This window comes from Tympanuchus pallidicinctus, unplaced genomic scaffold (assembly GCF_026119805.1).
Source record: "Tympanuchus pallidicinctus isolate F22 unplaced genomic scaffold, pur_lepc_1.0 scaffold1, whole genome shotgun sequence".
Classification (NCBI taxonomy): Eukaryota; Metazoa; Chordata; class Aves; order Galliformes; family Phasianidae; genus Tympanuchus; species Tympanuchus pallidicinctus.
Window position 1 is genome coordinate 85,095,245 of NW_026294618.1, and position 27,016 is coordinate 85,122,260.

A 27,016-nucleotide genomic window follows, 5' to 3' on the forward strand; every position below is an offset into this window, starting at 1 on the left:
TTCATAATATTTTTTTTATGAGGTACATCTGCAACGATACATTTTTGTTCTAAAATACTGCCTATATTTGCGCAGTTGGGGGAGTTGGCTTCACCCTATGTACTCTAACTAATGGAGAATGTATACTGAGGAAGAATCACAAATAGCAGCTGCAAAATTCTGGAGATCTAAACAGTGTTCAGCCTGACAAGGTGATTTCTCGTTCCCAACTAGATCAGCTCTGGGAACATCTGTGCTATAGCACACAGAGACATGAGCTGAGTAGTAAGGACCAAGTGCAGTGATTCAGCTGGCCTTTGGATATCTGCTCTCTGTACTGGTTGAGACGGAGAGAATGCATTTGGGCTTCCCCTGCCTATATTACGCACAGTCAGTGGGCTGTAGGAAGCCTATCAAGTGATGTTGGCTTGTTGGACAGACCAAAGTTTGGCCTGCCACTTCCCTTGACACCAATGTATTTTTGCCTCTGTATTGATGGGCTGGACAGAAAAAAAAATGAATCAGATGTAGCTAAAAGGAAGTTCATGTCATGCACATTGTGAAGAGGTTCACAGGGCATGTGAGGATGGGGATATTTTAGTCAGATAAGAAAAGGAAGAGACAAATATTCAGTGGAGCACATGTGTTTAAGTTGTGCAGTGCTGATACACAGTGGAAGGCTCCATGGTACCCTTTCAAAACTCCAGTTCCCAGTGTGAAAAGAAAGCAGTATTTGAGTACAGAAGAGGCACTCAGCAAGCCTAGAAGGAGCAGCTGTTGAGTCAGATATGGAGAGGGAAAACCAGAAACACTGAAAGCTGAGCTCAAGCAGATGAGAGCCGAACAAAGAAACTGCAGAAGAGAATGCAAAAAGATGCAGCCCCACAGGCTGTCTTAACCTCAGTTTTCTCCTAATCCAGAGTGGCCTAAGGTTGGTTCTACAGTGGAGTGGGAAGTTTTCCTAAAATTTTGTTAGCCTTGTATGAGTATCTGATTCCAATGGTAACTGTCTTCATTTTTAAGTATTAAGTATTCCTTAAGTATTCTTATTTATACCACTGAGGGATTCTGTTTTCAACACACTTTTATAACTAGAAAGTAATAAATATCCAGTCTACTATATAGTTATATTGTAGGGGAGGAAGAGGCAGATGTACTGCAAATAATTTTTAAGCATTCCTATCCATGTTGTCTGGACGAAAATGATAGAATGTGGCCTTTCCTGAAACTCTTCTCATCTATACGGACGTAATGCTGCTAACTTGAACACTTTTCTTCCTGTTTTGAAATACATCACATGGGAGGATACTCCCAGTGTTCTTGTCCAAATTGATAGAGCTCTATCCTACCCTGGCAGTCACAAGAGCTCACTGTATTCTTCTCAGATATGTATTTGCAATTAGTCATCCATACAAGGGGACTGTTTAGGACAAGCCTTTCCCCCAAAGCAGTTAATTCTTCAAAATGAAAATAATCAGATAATGAGTTCATTTCCGATTTCACATTTAATGCCAAACATTTTCGGGTAAACAAGATATGCTGGCAGAGCTCTCTCCTCATTGTATGTTTTTTATTAACTGGGAAACAGACAGTTGATTCTTATCCTCTCTATCAGCTCAAATAAATTACACATATTTTAGAATGGGAGGCTTGTGCAAACTGGCTGGCTGGTTTCAGTGTGGGAGCCCAGCAGCCATGCTGTGCACACTGCACTGAGGTCAGCTGCAGCAGGCCCTGCTAGAGAGAACAGAGAGCCTCCGAAAGCCCAGCTTAGGAATCTCTCACTTTTTGATGGAAACTTTTACCACAGTAACTCATATTTTTGCAGCATGAAAATAAGTAGGGCAGCAGACAGCCTGTCTTTGAAAACATTATCATATAAGACAAGTCCAATACCTGAGCTGCTGCATCACTTCTGCTGACAGCCCCGTGGCAGTGAGAGGATGCACCTGAGTAGCATGTGTGTTTCTTCATGGCTCTGTGCTATTCTTAAGCTGACGTGGTCTTCAGCTGCTAGTGAAGCACAGGGTAACAGATACTGCTAAGTTTTTGGAGCAAGTTGTTTTAAAAAGTTTGTGTAGAGAGGCAAGAATATAACAGAACATGGGATGAATAAGTGTTAAATACAGTTTTTCCTCCCATGAGCTCCACTTCGACTTGCTGTAGTTTTGCAGACCTGCCAAGGAGAACAGAATTTGGGCCCCTGACGATGTTATAATTAATACCTCTTCTCAGGAAGGAGAAACTAAGAAGAGAGAAATTGGGAAGATTTATTTGGAAATGGTATTTATGTCATGTCATACTTTATATTAAAAGCATTAAAAGAAGTTTAATAAAGATATCCCAAATTTCAGTTAAGAAGCTGAAGCTTTCAAAATCATTCTTAATTTTGAACATTGTAGATTAAAATTCAGACTGTTGTCTCATCTCTCTTGTACAGACAACATTCCTCCTATCTGAGTGTACCAAAAGCTAAAATGTCACTTATTAAACAAGGGAAATCTGTCTTCCCTGTTGATTCTTTATATCGGGGAAACACTGAGGCTTACAGTGCTACCTCTGTCCAAAATGAGAACATAGAAACAATCTCTGAGGGAAAGAGCTCGCAGTCTAAACATAAAACTAAGAGTGAGAAGATGGAGACAGAAAAGAAGGGAGTACAAATGGCCGCGATATCCATCAACACAGCCTCAGTTCAGCACTAATCACGCTGCCATTAATGTCTTAAATGGTTATTGCAGGAAGGAGGATTCCAAGGTAGGATTTGAAAGGAAGTAATTTGGTTGTTTTTATTGGGCTTTATATAAAAAATTAGTGAGAAACATTGTCAGAAGAGTGTTTCTTAACCCACGTTGTTTTCAGGAAGTCATTATTTCACCTCAAAAGTCTCAGATACAGATGTTGAATAAAAAGGAAAAGAAGAACTTATTAATTTTTTTGATGTACAAAACCATACCCGTGACAGTGGAGGCTGTAACAGAGGTACATGAGTGCAGTTAGAAAAAGACTTTGACTCTGCAAGCTCTGTACAAATCCTGGCTCTGGCAGTTCCACTGCTCAGCTTCTTGGGATCTGCTGAACAGAAGTTGCCTGGATTTTTGCAGGGGTATAGAGGACAAGGAGTCTGATGTCCACAAAATGAAGCCAACGAATGCTGTGATTTCTGGGAAAAACAGTACTTGCAGCATGGGCTCTAGACAGAAGGAACTGGGGCATTAGTAACATGTGACTTGAGACAGTCTCAGCAATGCAGCGCTTGCTGTCAAAAGGATAAAGGAATGTCTTGAGAGAAATGCTCCCTTCCAACCCTCTACTTAGAGGGGGGAAAAGTGCAAATATTTTTCTTTCTGCTGTCATTCTGATGATGAAGCCACCATTTGGATTTTCCTAACCCGATGTTTAACTTTCAGATGACAGAAATATAGCAGCACACAAGAGCCCAGTCTCAGTTCTCACATGTATGCTAGTTAACACTTTGATGGCTGAGTTACATTCTAAGCAAATCTAAGCTGCTTAAATACAAAGTATTCGGCAAATTATAGCTTCCCCACGCCCCTAAAAAGGAAAAAGACTGAATATATTATCTAAGCTTTTTCTTTTTTAAAGACCTTCTTAGATGGTTTTCTTTTCTTTTTCAGTAAAAGCCTGATTTGGAAAGCTATTGTCTGGAGATTGTATTTGCATAACAGCAAACAGAGTCAACCTACATTGTCCAGTGTTGAGGGAAAAATAACCTTCGGAGAAAAGGAAGGCAATTTGCCCTGCAATGAGTCATCAGCTCTGCTGTGCCGAAGGAAGAAGACATTTTTGAGGAAAGGCTGCTGGCATATATCTACTGTAGAGGAGAAGAAACATATAGTGTGAGAATGGTCATACCAGGAGAACTGTCAAAGAATTGGATATATGCTCTACTTTTCTGTTCCTAAGAAGCTGATCCCTGGTAGGTTGATAGGGGTAGTTGTCTATTGCAATGCTTTAGGGTTATTTCAGCCATTTCAAGCCATATGCCTAGTGTCTAGGTTTCCACAAGTTTGAATTCAGTTAAATATGAATTCAGTTAAATATCAACCAATTTTTCATACAGGCAATGACGAATCCTCTGAAATTTCTGGTTCACACTTGTTTGGGATTTTTTTTTTTTTTTTTTTTTTTTGTATTCTATTTGTCTCACATTTTCACATTTACAGCAGCTTTTATACCGTGCTTTTTAGGGAAAAAACAGTGGTGAAGATATTCAGAAAACCATCATGATTCTCTGCAAGATCCTTTGAGGAACTCCACTACAAGAAAACAAAAATGGTGTGCTCTTGAGAGGTGATATTTTTTTTAATGGATCTTGGTACTTCATTATCTGCTATGCCAGCCCATGTCAGTTATGAGAGTAGATTTGGTATGAGCACCCCATTTCATCAGTTAGGAAGTAACCATGTGTTATAACCTGTTGTTGACTTATGCACCCTGCTTCCTCTGGAAAATATGAAATGAAGCTACTGTTCCTGATATTTCTCAAGTATGGAATTTCCCTTAGGAGTACTGAATTTAGACTGGTCTCCTGACCACTCTGAGGTTTGTCAGAGAGCAAACATCTCCCTTGCCCAGGCAACATGGCTCCCGCCTCCTGGAGAAATAGCTCACGAGGAACACTACAGCCTCCAACTAAAACGTAACTCTAGTTTGTCCTTCACGTGTGAAGCCAATAATGATTCTCTACCACAGTTTTTGAAGATATTTCCAAGTATGGCAGGGTGCAGTGGCAGGCACATAATAGGATTTTTGGCATGTATTAGACTGTGCTCAACAACTCTGCTCTCTGATCCAAACATGCCCACCAAAAATAACTTCAGTGAACAGCTTTTATTTTAATTATTCCAGCGTGGCACTCATTAAGTTTTGCCAACAGTCTGGTTTGTAAAGCTTTTTGTGTCTAAGCGCAGAAACCCATAGTGTGCAGTTAACTCCCTACTGGGATTTTCCTGATCCAGACATAGGTCTGTTCTGCAACCTCATCTTTCTTTACCTATCTCTTGCTTTTAATGCTGTTTACCCCATTGACTCATTGAAATCTCACCCTTTCTTTGCTTTTGTGACTGTTCTTTCCCAACTTTCTCTTTTAATTTTCTGTTTTCTCATTCAGCTCCACTTTTAGCGGCTGTTGGTGGATAGTTGGTGGTTCCCTCGTAGTTCTGATCTCTGCAGGGCTCTTGGTGAGCTTTGTGTGTGGTTCTCCTCTTCCCCTTCTGTGCTCTCTGCCCAGCCTATTTAGAGTATAATAACAGAACAACTATATTTTTGCTAATGACTTGCAAATCTGCCTTTTCCAACCTGATCTATTTCCTTTTGTCACTGAATCTTTCTGAGTTCTTCCCTACTGGTCTCCCTCTTCCTGCCTCCTTCACTTCTCATCCATGTCATAAACCTTAAAAAAAACATAAGAAAAAAACGTCCCTATGGTTTTGTGGTATAAACTTCTCTGTTCTGCAGAACCCTTACATGGCCCTGAGTTGACTGTGATCATTCTTCTGTCTTCAACTATTTGTTTAACCCTTTCTTTGTCCAACTCTAATTTGTTTTGCAAGTAAGCATGTACAATTTGGGACATGGCAATGGTGCAGTATTTAAGTGGTTTCTATTACCTTGTAAATAACCTCAGATAGGCAATAAATTTCCCTTTCAAAAAGAATAGATGTGAAAGGGAAAAAAATATGGAGTCACTAGGATATTTGGTTTAGATTAGGTTTATTTCCTTCGGTTCGTTTCCTAAACATGCCAAAAGAAACAGCCTTAGAAGGAAAGAGTGGAAACTTCCCAGATCAGGATAACCTATAGCCTGGCAGTTCTTAGCACAGATGTGGGTTATACAGATTCCTTAATACCTAGAAGGAATGGAGCCCAGAGCTCCTGCAGTGGGAGGGAGCACCCCAGCTGTAGTCCTATTGCACAAAGCCGCCAGCAGCAGCAACTTCTTTCTCTGTTTTTGTGGAGGAGGGTGGAGATCCTTGACTTGAGATAGGCAACAAAATTCCATAGAGGCTTAAGATAATTCCAATTTCCTCAGCATTTCCTAATGGTTAATTTGTGTAGCTGATGTTTGGGATGTTTGCATTCTTCAGTGCCCAAGCTCTGGATCCCACCAGGCAGGCACACACCTAGGAGTCAGGAGCAGCAATTTTTTTGGCACCGTGGGGCCAAAATCCTGCTTGTGTCCAGACCAGAATATTTATCTGTAAACGCTTAGCACTGCCATGCCTTGTTGTTTCTTGCCTTGATAAGTACTACTAATATTAAGAATGTAGATGACATGATATTTGTTTTTAGCATTTGTATAACTTTTTACATGCTGTCTGTTACAACATCTATAACACAGTACTTAAATGCATGGAGCAAAACCAGAGGAATACCTTTGGAACAGCTAAATTCACACACTAGTGCCACTGAACTAGATTATCTATGAAGATTCCTTCCAGCTGAACTATTCTATTATGTTCTGTTATCATATTGATGCTAATAAGAAAAATCCTACGAGTTTCAAAGTGTCAGGGTATTCTCCTGCCATATATGCTGTCCGTCCCTAGCAAGATGTAATGTTTTGTGAGAATCTCTTCTTATTCAAGATATTTTCAAACTACTGGATATTCGTGTGCTCCTCTGTGTTTGACTCAGCCTGAAATGCAATATCCAACTTTGGTCTGTATCCTGGTTCTGCTACCTTCCTTTCTGTGAATATGGGGAGTATGCAGTGAGAGACTGTCAAAGGTCTGGAGGTCCTTCAGTCTCAAATTGCATTTGAAATTCCACTTTAGCATTTCCATAAGGCCCATAGATATTCTTGGCAATTTCCAGTAGTCCTTATCCAAAAGCATTTAGAATATAATTCAGATATACAATAATAAAACTAAAAACAGGGAGAACAAAGGAGCAGAATAACACTAGATATAGTTAGAAGATCAGTGACAATTAGGTGTAAAGGCTTGGACAGAAGGACACTAAATTATTTTTCTTGATTCAACATGACAGTGTAAGAAATGTTTCTAGAAGTCAGGATTATTAGAGGAGGGTTTTACATGAAGTCTGAATGCTTATTAGAGAAAGACTAGACTTTGTTATCCAGCATGAATATTGGGGAAAAATGGTTTGCTGATCTTGTTTTTATCAGTTTGTTTTCTCCCAAGTTAGGGTTGCATTTTCCCATCTGTGATTAAAAATACATATAACGAAGAAACTGTAGCCTTACTTTAAGTGCAAAGAAAACAGAACCAGAAGTTGTGCTTTATAGGAAGCAGAGAGATGCTGCAATGTTCAAGTAAGTACTAGCCAGCAGCTTTTTTTTTTTTTTTTTTTTTTTTTAAATGAGATTGTCTGAATTAATGGAAAAGCTATTACTTTAAAAATTTTCAACTTTTAAAAAACAACAACCTCAGATCTTGTCAGTTTGGTGCCTACTCTCTGGAAAGTCACCAAATCTCACTTGTTTCGCTTGGGCCTCACTCAAACATAACTGGCCTCAAGCTAGTAAGCAAGCCAGCAAATGTCCTGGCTTGTAAAGAAATCTGATCCAACTCTGTAAACTGAACCCAGCCTAGGAGCGGCGGTGAGGGGAACATATGGAAAATTAATGACAGATAATAGAATGGTGGGACAGCCTTAAATGAAAAAAAGATTGTTATTAAGTTTATGCAACAATTCCAGCTAATGGTCTTTTGGCTGGAGGGTCTTTTAAGCGGAGAAAGTTACAGAATAGCTAAAAACTCCTTTTCACTTTGCCAGCAACAAAGCTCCAGAAATGGCTGCTGCTGCACTGCCCTTACCACTTCTGCCTGTTCTTAATTGATACCTGTAGAATTACTATATAAGCTGGTTCAGCTGCAGCAGCACTTTGGGAAGTGCAGCAGTTCTGGTCCCACCTGTTTAAATAAATGGGAGCCTCAGGAAAAGGAGTGGATTGGAATTTGCTTGGGCTCAAACAGTGAATGACAGCAAAAGCTAGGCTGAGAACTGCAAGCTTAGCCAAGCATTAGCATGAGGTGGTAAGGGCGGAATGGGTGTTTTCTTTTTTTTCTCTCCATAGACCTCCAGGCATTTTACAAAGATAAGCTACTCATGGTATGGTGTCATGAATAGGGAAACTGTCCCAGGGAACTCATGGTTACACAACCCCGCTCTGGTGAAGGGAATGAGTTTCACAATAAAAAGGAAAGTAGAAGAGCTCACTTTGAGAAAAGAGTGCATATTTCTGGAATACTTGTATCCCATGTTTATTTGGCTGGTGGCCTGGGGTGCTCATTTAGTGTAGACGTGAAACTATGGTGCCACACAGTAGTCATTTTTTTTTCCTAAAAAGTGATTTTTATTTTCTTTTCTTTGTCCAGGACTTGAATTACTGCAGACCAGCTAAGATACCAATCTTCCTGATTAAAGACTAAAATGCCTTTCTTTCTTGCCATTCTCACAATGGAGAATCATGAAGCTGCCTTTACTTGCTGAGTAACTCAGGTGTGTCTCCATTCCTTGTCCCCATGTCCGGTTGATGATTTAGCTGATCCCTGACCTTGAAGGTTTTATGTATATCTGAGGAAAAACAGCAAGAGCTATGCTATGGTAAAATGACAAGTGGTGGTCTCCATCTCTTTGTTGCTACATGACAGTCTATGGCTGTTAGATTACTGCCTTTGCTTATTGGTGCGTAATTTAGCAGGAGGAGCAGAATTTATGCTCCTTCAGCTGTACCTCACTACAGGAGAAAAATTGTTATCTAGTCTTAAGTTTGTGTCTGTTCCCTTCTTAAGGTGTTTTTCTTTTATAATCTAAAGCGAGGACTGCATGCTGTGATCCTTGCAAAACCATTCCCCTTTCTTAGGAATATACCATAACATTAGCTCAGTGTTTATAGTATTTCCCATTCCTTGCTCACACTTGCAGTATGGAGTACAACACACCCTATTATCTAGTAAAAAGTAAAGTGTCAGCTGAAATGGAGTGGCAGCAGAAAGTGTTTTATACATGGCTGTGATAGAGGAGTAGATCCTCACCCAGCTCAACAACATCATTACCAAATGCATTTCTGGCATCATTTGCCCTGCTGCACACCAGCAAATGATGAGCTTGATGTTGATTTTCCCACTCAGAGACCTTTTAGGGCTGAAAGTGGAATAGCTCACCTGGCTGTTAAGACTTAAAAATAAATAAAAATTTTGTTGTACCATTTACCATAACTTTCTTTTTCTTTCTTAACCTGTTATTTCTGTGCCAAGAGAATGTGCCAACATTTAGTCCAAGAAGACTAAATCCACAGTGATCCTCCCTAGAAGAGCCTTGAGAAGGCCCTGGAGAGAGCCAGGATCCTGCAGAATGTGTAAGGAGAGGTCTCTGATGTCTTCACTTTGCCTGACTGCTCTACTGACAGAACGCACGTTTTTCAAGCAAAAGGTTTTTGCTTTGTTTTTCCTCTCTGCAACATTACTGCAACTTAAAGATTCAATTTGGGGTCAAGATCCCACCAGAAAAAGTGTATTTTGTGACTTATATTATATAGACAATTTGATTAGATTGTCACAAGGTTTCACATTATCCTTAAAAATTAATATTTATTAAAAAAATAGTTGCATTAAAAAAAAACCAACCATAAACATATAAATATACCTTTATTTAATATTACCTACATACAAAGTGGCTGTACTAATACCAATAGTAAAGCAGAAGTGTTTAAGAGGAAGGAGGAGTGACTTAGCAGGCTGATTTTTTTCCTGAGAAGTAACTTTTAAACTTCTTCACATCGCTCAGCAATTGGGAATCAGTGTAACGGGGAAAGAAATAAGAAATGTTTAGAAATCCTGATGTTTCCAAACAGAAATGTTGCCATTTCTGTTTTGATAAATCTGTTTAAATCCTTTCAGATTCCTGTGGAGGAGTAAAACAGCCTGAAGGTACCACTTATGATGTAAAAGAGTGTTCTCTGTGACCTTAGCAAACCTATGAACTGACCAAGAAAGGTGATGGCTCCTGAGGGCACAGTGCATGTTTTGCTTTTCTAATGTCCAGAAGATTCAATACATCTGAAATATAAGGAAAAAATTTCCTGCAGGGCAGTAGAGATATCCTACTGACAAGAGGGAGCTGTATTCTTTTCTCATCACCTCATAAACAGTGGGGTTCTGACTAAGGATGTTAGGTAATGCGTGCCATATACAGAACTCAAAGGGGGTATTACTTTCATTGTATAACCCTTTAAGATCTGAGGCAGTATTGTTTAACAAAGCATACTGTTTTTCTCTCTTGCTTTTACTGAGCTTTGATGCTGATTTTAGAACTTGACAGCTGTGTTTAGACTTGTCTTACATCTCCCATACAGAGGGGTGGGGGAAATATGGATGTTTAGGGCAGCAGGCAAAATAAATTGCATAAAAAGGCAGGATTTGCCATGAGGAATTGTGGGATATTCCACAAAGCTACACGTCTAGCCCACCTCCCTTGGGGAGGAGTTTTCACTAAATGCTACTCCCTTATGCACTAGTTGGGAGAGCCTTTTGTCTCAGAAGGAGGCTTGTTGATAGTTAAAACCACCATAGAAAATACCATAGAAAGGTGTGAAGTCTGGTTAGGCGCCATTCTTCATAGGATATTTGTTTGGGATTGTGATCCAGAAGACCTTAAGAGATCCTTAGAGCGGTTTGACTTTCCTTGTAGCATTCCTCTTTGTGACAGTACTTATGTATGAGCTGTGTTACAAAATAATTACAGTGGAAAAAATATCCATTATTAATGGATTCCAGAATTGAGAAAGTCAGAATATAGACTGCAGTAGCTGTAGAATGAAATGAAAATATGTCTTTTTTCATTACTACCAAATCCATAACATCAAACAGAATTTAACTTGTAAATAATATTAACCTGATAAACTGCTAAAGTTAATCTTTTATAGCTTTTGAAGGATGTGAAGAGTTCACGTTTGTTCAATAACTGAGTTTTTTAGATGGCCTATCTTTGATTTATTTGAATACATTGTGAACATTCAATATCTGGAAACGGATGAAAACTGTGAAGTAGCCCCATTTCTGTAGATATCCAAAGAGAATCTCTTGAAATAATTCACTGGAACTGTACAGAAAATGGGTTGGAGCCAAAAAAGGAAAAGACAGAAAATCAGGGGGCATTCAAAACTCTAATGAAATAGAAGTCAGGCGGAATCCTGTTCAATGTCAAAATAACTTTTTTTCTCTTTATTATTCTCTATAATGACAGAAGACTGGATAGTATTCATTCTTCTCAGCTACCACAAAACAGCATGCCACTGAGGTCTCTTAGTGAATTGTATGGCATGATATTGATTTTTTTGTTGTTGTTTTGGGTTTTTTGTGTTAGAGAGGATGACATTTCACTGATGTTTGATTAAGTCATAGGTCACTTAGGGAAGAGTCCTGAGTTTCAGCAAGATTATATCTAAAGAAAGATGCAAAAGCCCAGATCACTTCAGATATTCTTCATGTGCTATATATAGATGTTCTTGCTTCAAAGCCTGAGTGAATTTGTTGGGCACAAAGCCTTTATAGCAGTTTCTCAGTATGAATGCTACCTCCCCAGACCATAAGCAGGTCTATTCTGTAAATACACTTCCCCCACTCTGGTATGGAATGTCTTTACCTTCATTTTATCACCATTTCTTCAGAATTCATTTGTGTTTAACAGCTGAGTGATAGGGCATGATGGCCAATCCTTGCCGGCTATTGCTCATATTTTGAACACATCTTTAACTGGGTATCAGAAACAAGGGTAACTTAATATTTGCCACCATTAACCATTTCACAGTTGATCAGTTTACCAGAAATGTCAAATTAATATACTTTTAAGCCAATAGAGTGCTGTCTGTGTATGGTTGGTATCACTTCTGTCCTCTATAAGTGGAAATTAGCATTTTATAGATTTTACTTAAGCACTGAGCATGGAATCTGTAATTATTCCCATAGAACAAAATATACAAAAGAATTCTCACTACTGATCTAAGATGTTACACAAATATCCTCTTTGCTTAGCCCTCAAATTTAGGCCAACTTAGAGATGGACAATCTGAAAAGTTCTCTAAGTATTTTGCAATAGCTTAGATCCAGACCCAAAATTCATTGCTTACACTGGTCTTCAGTTCCAAACCACTGTGTCTGGTAGAAATGTCTGGAATGTGGAGTACTGTATTTAAAAACAAAGGAAAAGAATCCTTAATAGCTGCTCCATCACTTAGATGAACAAAATCCTGTACCCACACTATCCTGGAAGAAGGGAATAGTAATGATGGCAGAAATGATGGAAAAAAATGATTGAAATAAAACTGTGTACACAGTGACCAGAATTAATCATTTTGAGGCTTGGAACAAAAGTGAAAGAAATAATTAAATAAGTAAAATAAAATCCCTGCTTTTATCCCATAAAACTCTTAAAAAGCTAGTAACAAAATTCAGAGGGCCCGGTGTTCAGTTCCAAACAAAATTCTATGAAAGACCAGGAAGCCATTTCTGCTTGGTTACCCTTAAGCTAAGGATCAAAGCAGAAAGGTATCTCATTTCCATATGTAACTTCAAAATATTTTTAGGAAGAAAGTCAGAAGATGGATCTTAAGACTAGTTATTCTTAGGCTAACTTGTATTAGAGGAATGATTAAGGAAAATACAATGTCTCTTTTCTGGGAGATGGGCCTGTACTCTATTGTACAGCAAACTTCTTCATCTGTCTCTTGTAATTTTTGGTCTGTAAAAAACAAGAAAGAGTGGGACAGGTTTTTTATTGCCTCCTCTCATAAGCTTTCCATATGCTTCTACGACCATGTTTTGTTTTCAATTTTAGTGAAGGTTTTTATTTGGAGACTCATAAAATTCTAATTTATTACAGCTTCTTTTCATAAAATGGAGAGGATAGGAGGGAAATATTGAGAAAGCATGTGCAAGCAACCTCGAGGAACGAATTTGTGAATTTAAAGCATCATTCAGCTTATCAGCCTCTGCTTCAGTTACTGGTAAATACCTTTCCTCATTCTTTAACCTATGATTAGGTATTCTCACTGTATATGTAGAAAGTGTAAGTGACTTTTCAGGCAATATATGTTCTTTTTTGAGGGCTATGGAATTCAAGTGCTGGACCTCTAAAAATCTTAAATAAGTCATTCTGATGTATAATAGGTGTATTGAGAAATGGTGAAGAGAAACTGCCTCCTGAGAAATATCACTAAAAATCACATAATCTTGTTAAAAGTTTACAATCTTGTGGGGATACATTACTAACTGTCCAAGGCCTAATGCAGCCTCCAGACAATGGGTTGGACATGGCTAGGCTAGATGAGTTGACCTTGGTGGGAAACAGAGCACTGAATGCTCTTGAATGTGTACAGGCTTATGCTTCATTTGGTCTGCATTCTTACATTTGTGATTTGTTTATATAGCAAAACTAGTCAACAGACGTATCCAGGTTCACCTGCAGTACCTGATTCTGCTCTGTTTTGAGGGTTGGATCATCAACCAGCCTGGCCAGAGATCTTGTTCTGGAACAGGACTTCTGCAGAAGAAAACAAAGCATATTTCCTATTTACTATCTGCCTAGTTATTTTTCTGTGCTGTTCTCCAGTATTAAATTGATTAGAATCAATCAAAGCCTTATACTTGAAATAGTGTAGAAACCAGGCTCTAATGCATTACTGTGGGATGAAACTTTCGGTAGTCACTGACTTCAGTAGCATGAGTTTATCTCTTTCAGCAAGGAACTGTGTTACATTTACATGATCACACCACGCACTGAATGGGATATCACACCAGCACAGCCTATCTAGAAAGTGCAATCAGGGAGGTAGTTTAAAATTTTGTGAAAACTATGCAAAAGTATATTTGATATGTTCTATGTTTGATAGACATGTAAGCATGTATGCATGCACACACACGTTATTTGAATATCTTCTTATTTCTGAAACACTTCCTACTCTGATCCTGGAGCTGAAATTATATATGTTAAGATATGGCAGTAATACAGCACTACTGTTGTTTTAAAGTATAGAGGGAAGGCCCTCCTGGGAAAAGTTCATTGGGGTGGGTCAACCCAAGCATTGAAAGAGAAACTCAAGTCCCACAGAATGTTGGAAATCTGCTTTTGCAGGAGCTATAAGGAAATATGAGAGCTCCGCTGGAAAGAAACTGTTGGGTAATGGATTTTTTTTCCCTCTAAATAAAACATAGAGCGGGCTTTTAACTGCCTTTTCCTCATCATAGATATTGAACCCTGTTCACTAATGCTAAAGGGGAAAAAAAGAAGATTCCATGTAAAATTCCTACCAAGAGTAAATACAGAAATTGAAATGAAGTGTGCAGCGCACACCCTTTTCTTTCCTTCCTGTTTTGTTTTGTATTTTCTAGCTCTGCTTTTCAGACAGCTGAATGGGGGCTGGGAAAGTGTTTACAATATTTTCACATGATTGAGATGGCAGAGTTCTTGCAGTTCGTGAAAGGCCTTCTGTTTTCAGATGGCATTGAAAGTTTACCGTCTTTCCAGACAAAAGGAAGAGAGCCCGTTGCCAGCGGATGAGTAATGGGCATGGCCTCCAGACAATACCTCCTATCCAGCCCTAAATCTACATGGTGTTCTTAGGCTTCCCAGCTTCTCCAAAGCAACCTTTGTCTCTGCTCTGGGAGACCAAAACTGCTCGTTGGGCGAGTGGGGAAGCAGCCAAGAAGGGAAGGCTCAGTGACAACAGTTGCTCAGTGCTCACTGCCCAGTATCTGCCTTCTTGCTATGCTACTATAATAGTTGGAAACCCATCAACACTCGGGCATCTCCTATACAAATATGTTGCAGACCATCTGTATAGTTCCAGTTCCAGAAAATTCCAGTAACTCACTAAGTTTTAATACTATTTTTTTTCCCCTCATTAATCTGATGGGCTGCCCTGAGATAAGTGATTAAAGCAAAACCGTGCCATAATTACCTCAGAGCTAAAGCTGCACAGAATTTGCCAATTCCTGTATTTGTTTTCTTACAAGGAACTTGAAATAGGCGTTTTCCACCGTTAATTTTTAGGTTCTGTTGATACTTTTCTAGTCAGAAAAACATTTTGGTGAAAATGATTTTGAATGTCAAATTTTGAATATCAAAAACTCAACCAGATGATTCTGAAGTTTGTCCATAGTCTCTGTGCACTTGTTGATGTTATAGGGACCAGTAGATGATTGTTTAATTGTTTCTATAAAAGTTTCCTAGAGCTAGTCTGAATTGATGTATATATGTAATTATATACTACATGTGTCCTGTGTGTGACTGCCTCCCTGCCTACGTGCATAAGAGAACTTGCTTTCTGTTCTCATGTACTTTAAGCACACAGATAAGAGCTTTTTAAGAATTAACTAAGCAGCCATTAGCTACACTAAATTTTGAATATTTTGTCGGCTAAGAATTGTCAGTTACCAGTTCTTGTCCTTCTAGACTGATTTGATGGTGCACAGACACTGATTTGTCAGTGGCAGGAAAACAGGCAAAAACATTTTGCCTGGATTTCTTAGGGGGTGGTTGCAGCTGCTATCAGCAATGTACTGATTAACCTGTAGTAACCTGCACTGCTGACAGTCCCAGGTATACAAGCAGCATATTAAGGTTATTAGCCAAACTGTTTTCTAAATTACCTGAGTAGGGCTTTCAGGACAACTGATTCTATTTTTTGGACTTTTTAAAGAGTTAACTGTTTAAAACAGCATTGAAATAATCTGTCCTCATTTCCTCAGCTGAATAAGCAAGTCAGCTGAAACTCCTTTTTGCTGAAAGGGGGAAAAAAGGGAGGTCGTTTTTCTTCTAAAGAGCATGACCATACACATTCCACTCTAGTGCTTTTAAAGGGGACTTCCCTGTTTCAGGAGCCCTGGAGCATTGAAATACCAACACCTCTTAATTGTTTAATATATTACAACTTAAAACATTTACAGAAGTGTTCTCCAAGAATTTCACTGTTCCATGTGCTTGGTCTTGCACCTCCTAAAATAATAGGCTATTTCCCCTTGGTTTTCTTGTGCTTGGTGCCACAGCAGGACGCCTACTGTGCAGCAGGGGAAAGGGAAGTGGAAAGGAAGGCACAAATGGGGTTCTCTGACATCACGGCTCATGCGTGTGGCACACACAGGCATCTCTGTCTGGCATCATATGGCTGGAGGAAGGGGAAAATAGGATGTCTTGGACTTGGACATAAAATCTTCAAGGATAAAAATATCACAGACCCCTAACACTGTGCCCTCTGAGCAGCATCCCAAAGTGAGTGATAATTCTAGTACCCAGCAGAGCCAAGTTTACAGCATTGTATGATGCAGACATCTTACAGCCTTTCTGAGGCCGTGCCACAAACTGTGTGTAGTGTTGCACAGAGGTGGTGTGATGGTGAAGTACTTTGCATGGAGAGAAAAAAGAAGTAATTCTGAAGAAAAATTATTTTGGTTCAGTGGAGGGAAAATATGATAAAACAATTGGCCTGGCCTGTGCTTAACTAATTTAATTTTCAGTTTGTCTAGCCAAATTGAATGGGATCTTTTTCTGTTCTTATGAAATCAGTCTCTTAACACTGAGCGCTTGGGGCTCTGCCCTGTGCTTCAGTGGGGATCTTCCCTGGCACAGAAGGGTCTGGGCTGGATCCAACCACAGCCGTGTTGTCTTCTGCTGTGGGTCCCAGCTGCCACCCGCATGCCATGTGTGTGGGTCACCTGAATGTGCTGTGGTGTAACTGGGCAAAGGGCCTCAGGACAGTGAACACAGCTGTTTGTAGAGTCTCCCTTCTTCCTGAGTATCCTCTTCACTGTGCAAATACAAGCTTGCACAGATGGCTTTGGAAGAGTCGGGGTTTCAGGCCCTTCCCCAATGGCTCCCTGCAAAGCTTCCAGCAAGAAGCTGGTGGGAGGGTGGCAGTGGCTGCCCCAGGGAGCATTCGGTGCAGAACTGAATGCTTCAGTGGCAGCAGAGGAGCGAGCCACGCAGTGAGTAGCTCCAACTCCACGCTTCCCAGCCAAGCTGCCTGCCATCCCTTTGAACCCAAGGTTCCATGTGACAGGGCAGTGATCTGGCTGCTGAGCCACTAGACTAATATTGTTCTTTTAATCTTGCAAAAATGTGTTATAAAAGAGTTTGATTCACATGAGAAATTAAGTATAAGATCTGTCCTCATAAAGACATTATACCATGAATGCTCTCTTTCTGCTGGCTGCAAGAATAGGTGGCTCAGGGGTGAAAGGCTAGCATTTACATTTAAATACACCTATTGGAATCGCACAAACAGAAGGCTGAAACTACTGCACTCTCTTTGAATGCTTTTAGGGTTGCTGCTTTTTCATACTGCAGCATCTTTTCTTTCTCTCTCTCTCTCACTCTCTTTCTTTCTTTTTCTTTGTTTCTTTCTTTCTTTTTTTTTTATTTTAAATAATAAAAAAAAAAAAAGGGAAACGGGAACCTAAAAGCCCTTAAAATAAAACAAAGGTCTTATGCCAGCAGGATAAATGGACGAGCCTTTTCAAACTAATTATTTTACTTTCATCTGGATGTGCCCCTAGAGAGGTGAAATGCAGATATGAACGGCCTCCTTCTCTGCTGTTACACTAACTGGTGCTGCTGGCTGGGTGTGATGCTGTTTACATTTCTCAGAGAAAGTGAACAACACTTTTTTTATGCCTGCCAAACCCAGATTTCCCCCCTGATAAAACAGAAAGCTCCTTACCACCTGGAGAAAACAGAAACTGAAACACTGCGGAAAGAGCACTTGGTGCCAGGGTGGCCTGGCAGCAAGGGTGAAAGCTCAGCAAAACCCTTGAAATGCACTCACTTAACCTGGGCCAGGGCTTTTTCTCTGGCAACTTCCTCTCCTCTGTGCAGTGACAGATGCTTATAGGCTGCAGTTACAAAAATTCAGGTATTACCTTTGCTTTTTCATACAACTCTTTGGTGAATGTATACGTATAAGCTATATATTTTCTTCGACATTTTTTAATATTTTAGATGTCTCTTTTGTACTTTTCCAGCCAAGCCAGGGGCAAAAACAAACAGTATGAATAAATACTCAAAATTACAGTGTAGCTGGAATTCAGAAATCAGGAGCTGTGTTCTGACTGACTTTTGCACACAATCCCACATTAACACATAACATAAAGATAATAACACTAATCATTAAATATGTTCCAGATGCCTCTCAGCAGTGAATAACTTAAAATCCAGATCTGGATGTGGCAGCTTCTTAATCTCTAGTTAACATTCTTTTCCTTTGGATAAGTATGTAAATCTGCTATCTTTCTATATAACCTTGTGTTGTGATGAATTCCAGTGTATTTTTAATGAAAGTAATGAAATGATACCAAATGCAGGAACTCTTCCAAGTTGAGTGAATGATCAGATCTCCAGAATGCATGCAAAGAAAGAAAAAGGAAAGGACTCTCTATGTCTAGTAGCCATTTATAGCTCTTTTAAAATAACGTATCTAATTGTATTTTTTATTTTTGTAGAGTGTGACCTTTATAATGCTGTGTAGCTGTAAGAGAGGAAATCACATTCTAGTCTTCCTAGTTCTAGCATGCTTGTCTTCCTACTATATCTTCCTAGTCCTTATGGGACATAATAAAAGTTTCAAGAATATTGTCTCTTTTTATTTTGGTCATAATTTTATACCAAATACTCATCACTCTTTCCAAACTGAAGAATTTGTTGTGACCTAAACTCTTCATGAAGAGAAGCTCTGTGTGCATCGGATAACCCCCATGGAGCTTTCCTTTTTCTCTATGCCCTTTTAGAAGTGAGCAGATCGGAGGTGTATATCCTGTCTGCTGTCTGACTGCTACTGAGCATTAACATGGAGTTTAAGGGTCTCTTGTAAAGAGAGGTTATTCTTCTGACCCATGGATACATAGGGCTGCTTTACCTGAATTCAGACTATTTTATACCCTCCGTGGAGTACTTTAGATAACACTTTGCACACCTATGTGTTTTAAATCTTACAGTGCAATGGTGGTGCCTCAGTGCTCCTGAGGGATAAGTCCCTTTCAACCAGCCAACACTGAATATTAAACACCTCAGCCCACTCAGAATTCAAGTAGCAATTATCTTCTGAACAATAAAACACTAATTAAAGCCCATGTTTAAAACATGGATGGTATGGTAGTTGTTCTGAGGTTCCAGTTTCTGGCCCCAGTTTCCTGTTTTCATGATAGTAGTCAGGTAATTCCTGAGAGCAAGGACCAGAATTCTACAGCTATCTCCTACCACTATCTGATAGATAAGTTATTTCTCTTGTTTTCCTGGGGGATTCTTAAGTGTTTCTGGGGAAATGTCTTGGGAACTTGCAGGTCAAAGAAGGAAGCCTGTAGTTGCTTTTCAGTTCTCTTATCGTTAGATCGTGTAGGCAGACAATGGTCTAAGTTGCTGTTTGAGGTTAGAATCAGACACCTCCACTCCAATTCAGGCAGTGTTGTTGGAGATGGGTAAAGAAGTTTATGCTAAAAGTATAGTATCCTTAAGTTATATCAAGCATAGCTTTACTGCAATCAAATACTCATTTCATAGCTTGAGGCTCTCATTTCACACTCTGAGTGAATAAAATACAGCCTGACCCAACAGAGTCTGTGAGAGGAGTGCAAGCTCTACTTAGAGGTTAACAACCTGATTTCTCTCTCATACCAGTTTTACGGTCACTTAGCTCCATTGACTTTGGTGGAATGAGTCCTGATTTACAACGTTGCTTCAGAGCAGGTTTAAAGCTGTGTTACACAATAGCAATGCTGGTGCCAGGTCTTTGGGAGCAAACCTTGTTTGCACTGCGCATGCCACAATACTATCGGGTCTGAGACCCTAAAGGTCTCAAATTTAGGTCTCTCATTTGATACCTGTATGATTTAATATCAGTTATGATTTGGATTTGTTTTTTTTTTTTTTTCAGTGACATCATTTATCAAGGTCCTCTCGGGGATTTGAAATTAATGCGGAGGCTAAAAGCTCCCAGACTTCATATTGGTATGTATTTTTTATGGAACATTCTTAACTTAAAATGCAGTCAGATGTAAAAGCTAAACAAATAAATAACAACAACAACAACAACAACAACAACAAACAGCAACAAAACAGATAGTTATTTAAGAAACTGCTTGGAAATTAGTTTACCTCCAATCACCTCTCTTAAGTGTGATTTCAAATTTGCACACAATAGACTACTATTTCTTCAGACAGTTTCCTCAGTTCACAGTGTCTGATGTGATGTCCCATTGCAGGCCTCTTCCTCACTCACCTTGGCATCCTACATGTAGAGCTGATGGTGTAAATGGTCTGAGTGAATACACCTAATTTAGGAACAAGGATCCGTGTTCTTAGCTTGACTCATGTTGGCACAGAATATTTTTTCTATAGGAAAGCTAAGCGCACCAAACAAGATGGACTTGCAATCCACTTCACAACAATGCCTACTGGAGCTCCTCTTTAGGAACTTCATCCATCTGCATTGAAGATATGGAAAAACTGGTGTTGTGCGCATATGTGCTTTTGTAGCCCTTCTGGTGTAACTTTTAAATTGCTACAGTACACCTTTCACAATTCTTAGGATCTGGTCTGCCACTGGGCAGCTGTAGGAGGACCTTATCTTCTTCACAAGCCAATACTTTTGTCTTCTTACTCAGCGCAATGGTGGTGTTCTTTGGAGAAAAGATCAGCTACCCTGCCTCCAGCCTTTTCCCCATAGCATGATCTGAAGTGGGACAGAAGCATCAGAAGTACAGCGCAGAGGTAAAAAGAGTAATTTGTTTCCTGGGAGATGTCACTGTTGTCATGAGAGACACGAGATGTCATCCTTCTAGAACAGGTAGGCCAGCTCATCCAAAATTCAAGTTCATATTGTGATAATTTGATATCGTGTTAGGAATATTCCTAGTAGGGATAATGAGTTTTATGGCATTACATTAAGGGTAACTGTAAGCAAAAACATACACTCCCCCAACTTAACCCTGTCAAAACTCCACTATGGTTATTTATCTGATGCATCTTGAAGGCTTCAAGGCCTTTGTAGACATCAGGGTTAATGTAAGACAGGCTTTGCTGAAGGAACCAGGTGGCTGTAGTGCCACCTCTCTACTGCTTTCTTTTTCCCCCAAAATGCTGACTTCAAAATGTTTCTTATGTGCCTGGCTGCTGGAAGAGAGCCTCATAGTTGTGGTCTGTTAGTTCAACATTTACTATGCTGCCCAAATGTGAAAGCAAGCACGGAGGGTAGGTTCTCCCTGACTTCTGTGGGATCTGGAGCAAATCCATGAGGAATGCTACTGTTTTCAACACTTTTTGCAATGCCTGAGAACAGGCACACAGATATGAATGTTGTTGCAGCTGCCACATACTACATGTAAGCCACATGTTGATCATTATTCCTTTAAATGAGAAGGTCTTTGTTTAAAATGATTGTTTTCTTCTATTCAGAGCCTACCTAATTTTTTATATGATATTCAAAGGTTTGTGTTTTTAATGTTAATTTACACATCACAGTTTGTATTTAGAAAAAAGACTACCCAGATATATATTTATTTACTTCATAGACAGGTTTATAGTTATGGGGACCTAGCCCTTAACTAGTTGAAACAAATTGGACTATTCATTCTTCAATTGTTTGTATCATTTTACATTGTGGTTTGTTCATTAATCATAGCTCTGCTTCAGTCCCCTTCCCAAACAATAGTACTCTTCTTTAAAATATAATGAACTGTCTTGCATTTATGAGAACTGCATGGTCAAATGATATTAATCCTGCCACCCTGCTGAATGCCATGTCACGGTGCCAATATTTGGACTGAGAATTGATTGCTGGCTTTGGTAATACTGGAAAGGAAAGAAAGATCTGGGCACACCAACTACATCTAAACTATGAAATAAAATTCTCAGAGCTTTTTCCTGGAAACTAACAGGAATGAAAGAGCTTGCATTAACACAGCTGAACTCCTTTTACTCTCCAAATCACAGCATCCACATCCAAAATCTCTACTGGAGATGGTCTCTGATACCAGCTAATATCCAAACTGTGCTTTGGCATTGCCTGGAAGAATGCTAGCTAGCTTGAACTAAAATTATACCAGGGTTCAATTTAGTAGTAGGCACAAAGCCATCCATGGTGGTCCATCCGTGCCTTGGTGGTCTTGTTAAGTTTACTAGTGTCAGAATGAAACCTCAGTCACACTGGCAAGAGTCTACAGAAAACCTTTATTGGCCTCAATGATCAGAAGATACTGAGAGGAATAATTATTAGGTTGTTCACTTCCTTCATATTTGTGTTCTTTTTTTTCCTCATTCTGGCTATTACCAAAATAATACAGCAATGAACATTTTTTTCAGTTTTATAGAGTAATGAAATTGGGTTGTTGCCTGACCAAAATTTGCTGTTAGTTTTGACCGATCCTCTGGGTTAAGAAACAGGCAGAGGTTCTGGAAAAGCCAGCTTCAGCTCTATTTCCTGGCAGACAATCTCCAGTGGCTTTGAGCAAGGAGATTAGGTCATCTGTGATTCCTCAACTCATTTGGATAGTTGGGAGTTAAAAGCTGCAAGGTGTCTCAACACAAACACACCAGGTGCATAAACACACTAAACTGATGTGAACATAAAACTCCCTTTGATTTCTGTGGCTTTTTTTTTTTTTTTTTTTTTTTTTCTTTCCACAAATCTGGGAAGGAAATTTGTTTTAAACTCTATGAAATGGACACAAGTGCATTCACCCTCTAATCAGGATACATTCAGTGTAGCTCAGAGGGAGAGTATGTATAAGCCTAAAGTATTCTACAGGGATGGCTGTGCTAATTTGGGGAGTGCCTGCTCTGTTTCTAGAGCTAACTCTCTGCACCTGATACCTCAATTAACCCATATAAAACTATCCTTCACTATGCTGTACTCCAGCAGTATGAGTAGGAATCAGGTAATTTGTGCTATTATCTTCTTTTCTATTTTAAAGATAAATAGTAGTGGAGATCAAGTTGATTTTAAAAGCTCATAATATAAAATGATTACGTTAAGTCACATAGTATTAAGAAATGACCCGCATGTATTGAATTAAACTATGATTTTCCAGTGATCTCAGCAGCAGCAGAATGGAGATGTTTTAATCGTTGTATTATCATTTTGTGAGTTAGGTAACTACTATGCCAAATTTCTGCTCTAAATGAAAAACAGTATTGTTTTATCCAGAAGGTTTCTGGTTTCTAGCACTAGCCTTTACTTTTCTTGAGGCTCAGACATATGAATTACTGAAGCTGACAAGTACTGATTTCAGCAATTTGAGTTTTCAACAGGGTATGAGTATGTTGTCAATTAATTCAATCGTTTGGTGTGTAACACCTTGCTGAACCATGAGAACTTGATTGTGGGCTTTCACTCAATATTCCTTTTAGGTTAAAAAGCCTCTGTTTCTTAATTGACCTATTCACGGATCAGTCTCATGAAAGAGGCTATGGAGCTCAACGTACACGTGGGTGAATCCTATTTAAGGAAAGTGTTATGAAGAAATAATAAAACTAATTAACATATAAATTGATATATATATATATATGTATAATTATTTTTATTATTTTCTGATCTGGACTTTTAGAACAAGTTACCAGGAAAGGTGGTGGATGCCCCCTATTTGGGGATGCTCAAGGCCAGTCTGGATAGTGCTCTGAGCAATCAGATGTAGCTGTAGGTGTCTCTGTTTAGTGAAGGGGAGTTGGACTAGATGACTTTTAAGCATCCTTCCCTACTCAAATGATTCTGTGATTCTATGAATTGGAATGCACTTCAGCAAAGTAGAAGAGAACCACTTGATTTCCTTCCTTTGGTTCCATGTTTCTGCTTTGTTGCCCCTAATTATGAAGCACTCTCCTGTGGTTGCTTGCATATGGCAGTGACTCTGTTCAGACCTACAGAGACTATTGCATCAGCTAAGGCTTGCAAGGCCAGTATGTGTTTATTTATGCAGCATGATCTTGAGAGGAACCAAGAGGACTTGAATGTCCCTCACGCTGATATCGGTGGTGTAGAAAGTGCTCAGTGCATTCCAGGGCAAAGCCTCAGAAGCTATGGATTAGAGAGCTGCTAACTCCTTTATAAGTATGTGCAGATTCTTTTGGTCTTCTCTGGGGGTGAGTCTGGGCCTCAGCGCTAAAACAACAAAATCAACACTAGCTGCAGTGGCCCAAATAACAACAAAAGAATTTCAACCCAGACACCTTCCAGCGTGGGAATGCTTAGGGATTAGGCAGAGACTCAAGGCGTGAACCAGGGCTGAGATCTCCCTCCCTTTCTGTGGGCAGAGTTGCAGGCAGTGCCCAGCCCTATCAGCACCTTATGGCTGTGCAGATAGGGCTGGTGCCCCTTATGCAGTGTCCAGCACAGACTGGCACTTGTTCACAGTGCACAGGTGCTGAGCAATGCTATGCAGCCATCACCTCTGGCTCTGTCTCAGGCTCTTTCTGACCCTCGCTGTGTATTTTAAAGCTGGATCCTTTCAGCTTATATTCTCCCTCTAACAAATCTTTTTTTTTTCTTTTTTTTTTTTTCCCTTCTCTACTTCCACTTCTGAACCTGCTTTGCCAATCTCCCCATTCCACCATCTATCTACCCCATATGTTTATATTTTCCTACTGCTGAGGCATGTTGTGCTGACCTGCCTGGACAGGGCTCCTTTATCACAGAGATAAACACTATGTCCCCCTCACATAGAGCTTCTATCATGTGTGACCTTTCATCTTAAACTGCCATGACTTTTTTTTTTTTTTTTTTTTTTTTTTAATTAATGCTCTACTGTGCTGCTTGCAGAAGCCAGGAAAGAAAATCTTTTGTTTCTAGATAGAATACTGCTAAAGGACATGATACGGTCTTGTTTTTAATCCAGCTAATTAAAATCTGCATGTGCAGTGTAACTGAGAACACACAGCCTTCGCCCACCACTTTCCCACAGGCAGGGAATAAAGGCCTTTAGTGCAGCAGCAGCTAGCCACCCTTGGATAACAGAGAACAGAGCCCACAATTCATCCCAGCTTTCCTTATCATATCCGTGGAGGGCTTTCCCCTCCCTCCCCCTCTCTCCTCATGGAATCACTTACTGTAGCTATGTGCCTCTATACATCACTGCGGAGTGTAATCAAGTTAAAAATATGCTTGCTCTCATTTATCTATGCACCAGAGAGCTCTGAATATAATTCACTTTCAGTAAGAAAATGGAGAAAGAGAAGAAAAAAAGAACAACAACAAAAAAAGGGAAAAAAAAGCAAATTTCTAATCAGAGGTCAAACCTGTTTACGTTAAAACTGTTTTGCCAAGAACTAACTGAATAACACAGTTTAGCATTTCACACTTTTCTATGGTCATTATGTTGGGTTTTTAGGATTTGCTGGATGGCTGTGGTTATTACTAAGGCATGGTTATCACTAAGGCTGGCTTTTGTGTGTGCGCTAGGGAGAGGGTGCCATGGAATGTTTTTTTGTGAGGCATTTCCCTGGTTAGTTTTTCACTTGTTGCTTTTTGTTGAGTAACTGAAGTAGGGGAGGGAAGGGGGAGAAGAAGGGCAGCCGGGTGGGAAGAAACAGTATGGCCAGAATGGGAAACTGAGCCTCCACCTGTTTTCTCTTTCTCCAAGTCATGCTTTATATGAAGATGAGGTCAACAGGGAGCAAAAAAATGTGCCAGGAGATTCAAAAGTTGGAAGGAGATTGTACAACATTAGCAGAAAATGCATTTGAATGACTGTAGAGAAGCCCTCCCTTCTCCCATAAAGCACAAACAGGCTTTCTGTGGGCATCCCTTGGTAACACTCACAAAGAGCTGCTCCAGCAGCTGTGTGTATAGCCAAATACCATCGTAGGCTGCTGCAGAGAGGGCTGATTTCTGTGTCAGCTTCCTGACTAAAAGGCAACATGGTATAGTTAAAATTACAAATATATATATATTAAAGTAGTTTTGAAACAGTGAGAGTCTTGAATAAATATGCAATGTGTCTGGAAATAAGTTATGGTCTTACTTAATTTGCCTGTAATGGATTATTCATATAAGGGTTGTACTCAGGGTATGATTCAAGAGATATGAAAATGCTGTGTTTTGAATTCTAACAATGCTTATTAATTGACAACTGTCTAACTAAAGCACATAAACATACAGTTAAATACCTGAGTATTTTAAAAATAGAGAATAGAATGATTAAAAAGCATCAGCAGGTGCCTATAAGTTAAAATATATATATATGTTATATATATATATTTTATATATATTTTACACATATATAATAAAATATAAATATATACATTTATATACATTACATTTATTATACATATACATTATACCTTTATATATATTACATATATATAAATAAAATATAAATATAATATATATACATATATTTTATACATATATACATATTTACCCATCAAGTACAACAGTGCTGTTTGCCATAATTTGATTGTCTTCTACTGACCTCTGTATAAATGAATACATTGGCCTGTACATGTCACTTTATTTAGTGCCTATGGAAGGATAACAGAATAAAAAAACTACTAGTATATTTATATAACACTCATCTTTAACAGTCATGTAAGATATCATGAAAATATATGTGCAGGAATCTGTATGTTCTCTGAAATATATTTCTAATCAGTAGAGTAGTGATAGGTAAGAAAACGTTGATCTGCATTTTTCCAATTTTATATTTTCCTTCTTTGTGTATGTTGCAGTTTTCAATAATTTGAAAAATGTATTAAATAATTGAATATATTCAATAACTCAATAACATCTGTATTGATGCAGTAAAAAGGTTGCCGATAGTAAGTCATTTTTTAAAATAAAATTAGTGTTTATTATATAAGCAATATAAGATTTATGAAATGCGTTTAAGCATGCTAATCATAATAAATTTTATTACTGTTACTAAGTAACCTTCCTTAAATATTAAAATTAATTTGTATTTTGGAGGAACACATAATTTTTACTGGCAGATATGTTGTTCAGTAATTTCCTGTAATTCTGTATAACTAATAACATAAATTAGGCTGATGATTATTGTTTTTATCGCTAATA

General features: G+C 39.0%; 1 long non-coding RNA gene across 1 annotated transcript in view; it reads left to right on the top strand.

The window, feature by feature from the left end:
- LOC128089317 (uncharacterized) overlaps positions 1-27,016 on the top strand; it is a 287,883-nt gene that overhangs the window by 257,229 nt on the left and 3,638 nt on the right. The window contains exons 17-25 of the long non-coding RNA XR_008210480.1: positions 3,618-3,919; positions 4,191-4,293; positions 7,153-7,279; positions 8,346-8,469; positions 9,228-9,402; positions 9,870-9,965; positions 12,850-12,973; positions 19,889-19,962; positions 20,619-20,800. This is a non-coding gene — a long non-coding RNA (uncharacterized LOC128089317). The remainder of the gene's footprint in view (positions 1-3,617; positions 3,920-4,190; positions 4,294-7,152; positions 7,280-8,345; positions 8,470-9,227; positions 9,403-9,869; positions 9,966-12,849; positions 12,974-19,888; positions 19,963-20,618; positions 20,801-27,016) is intronic.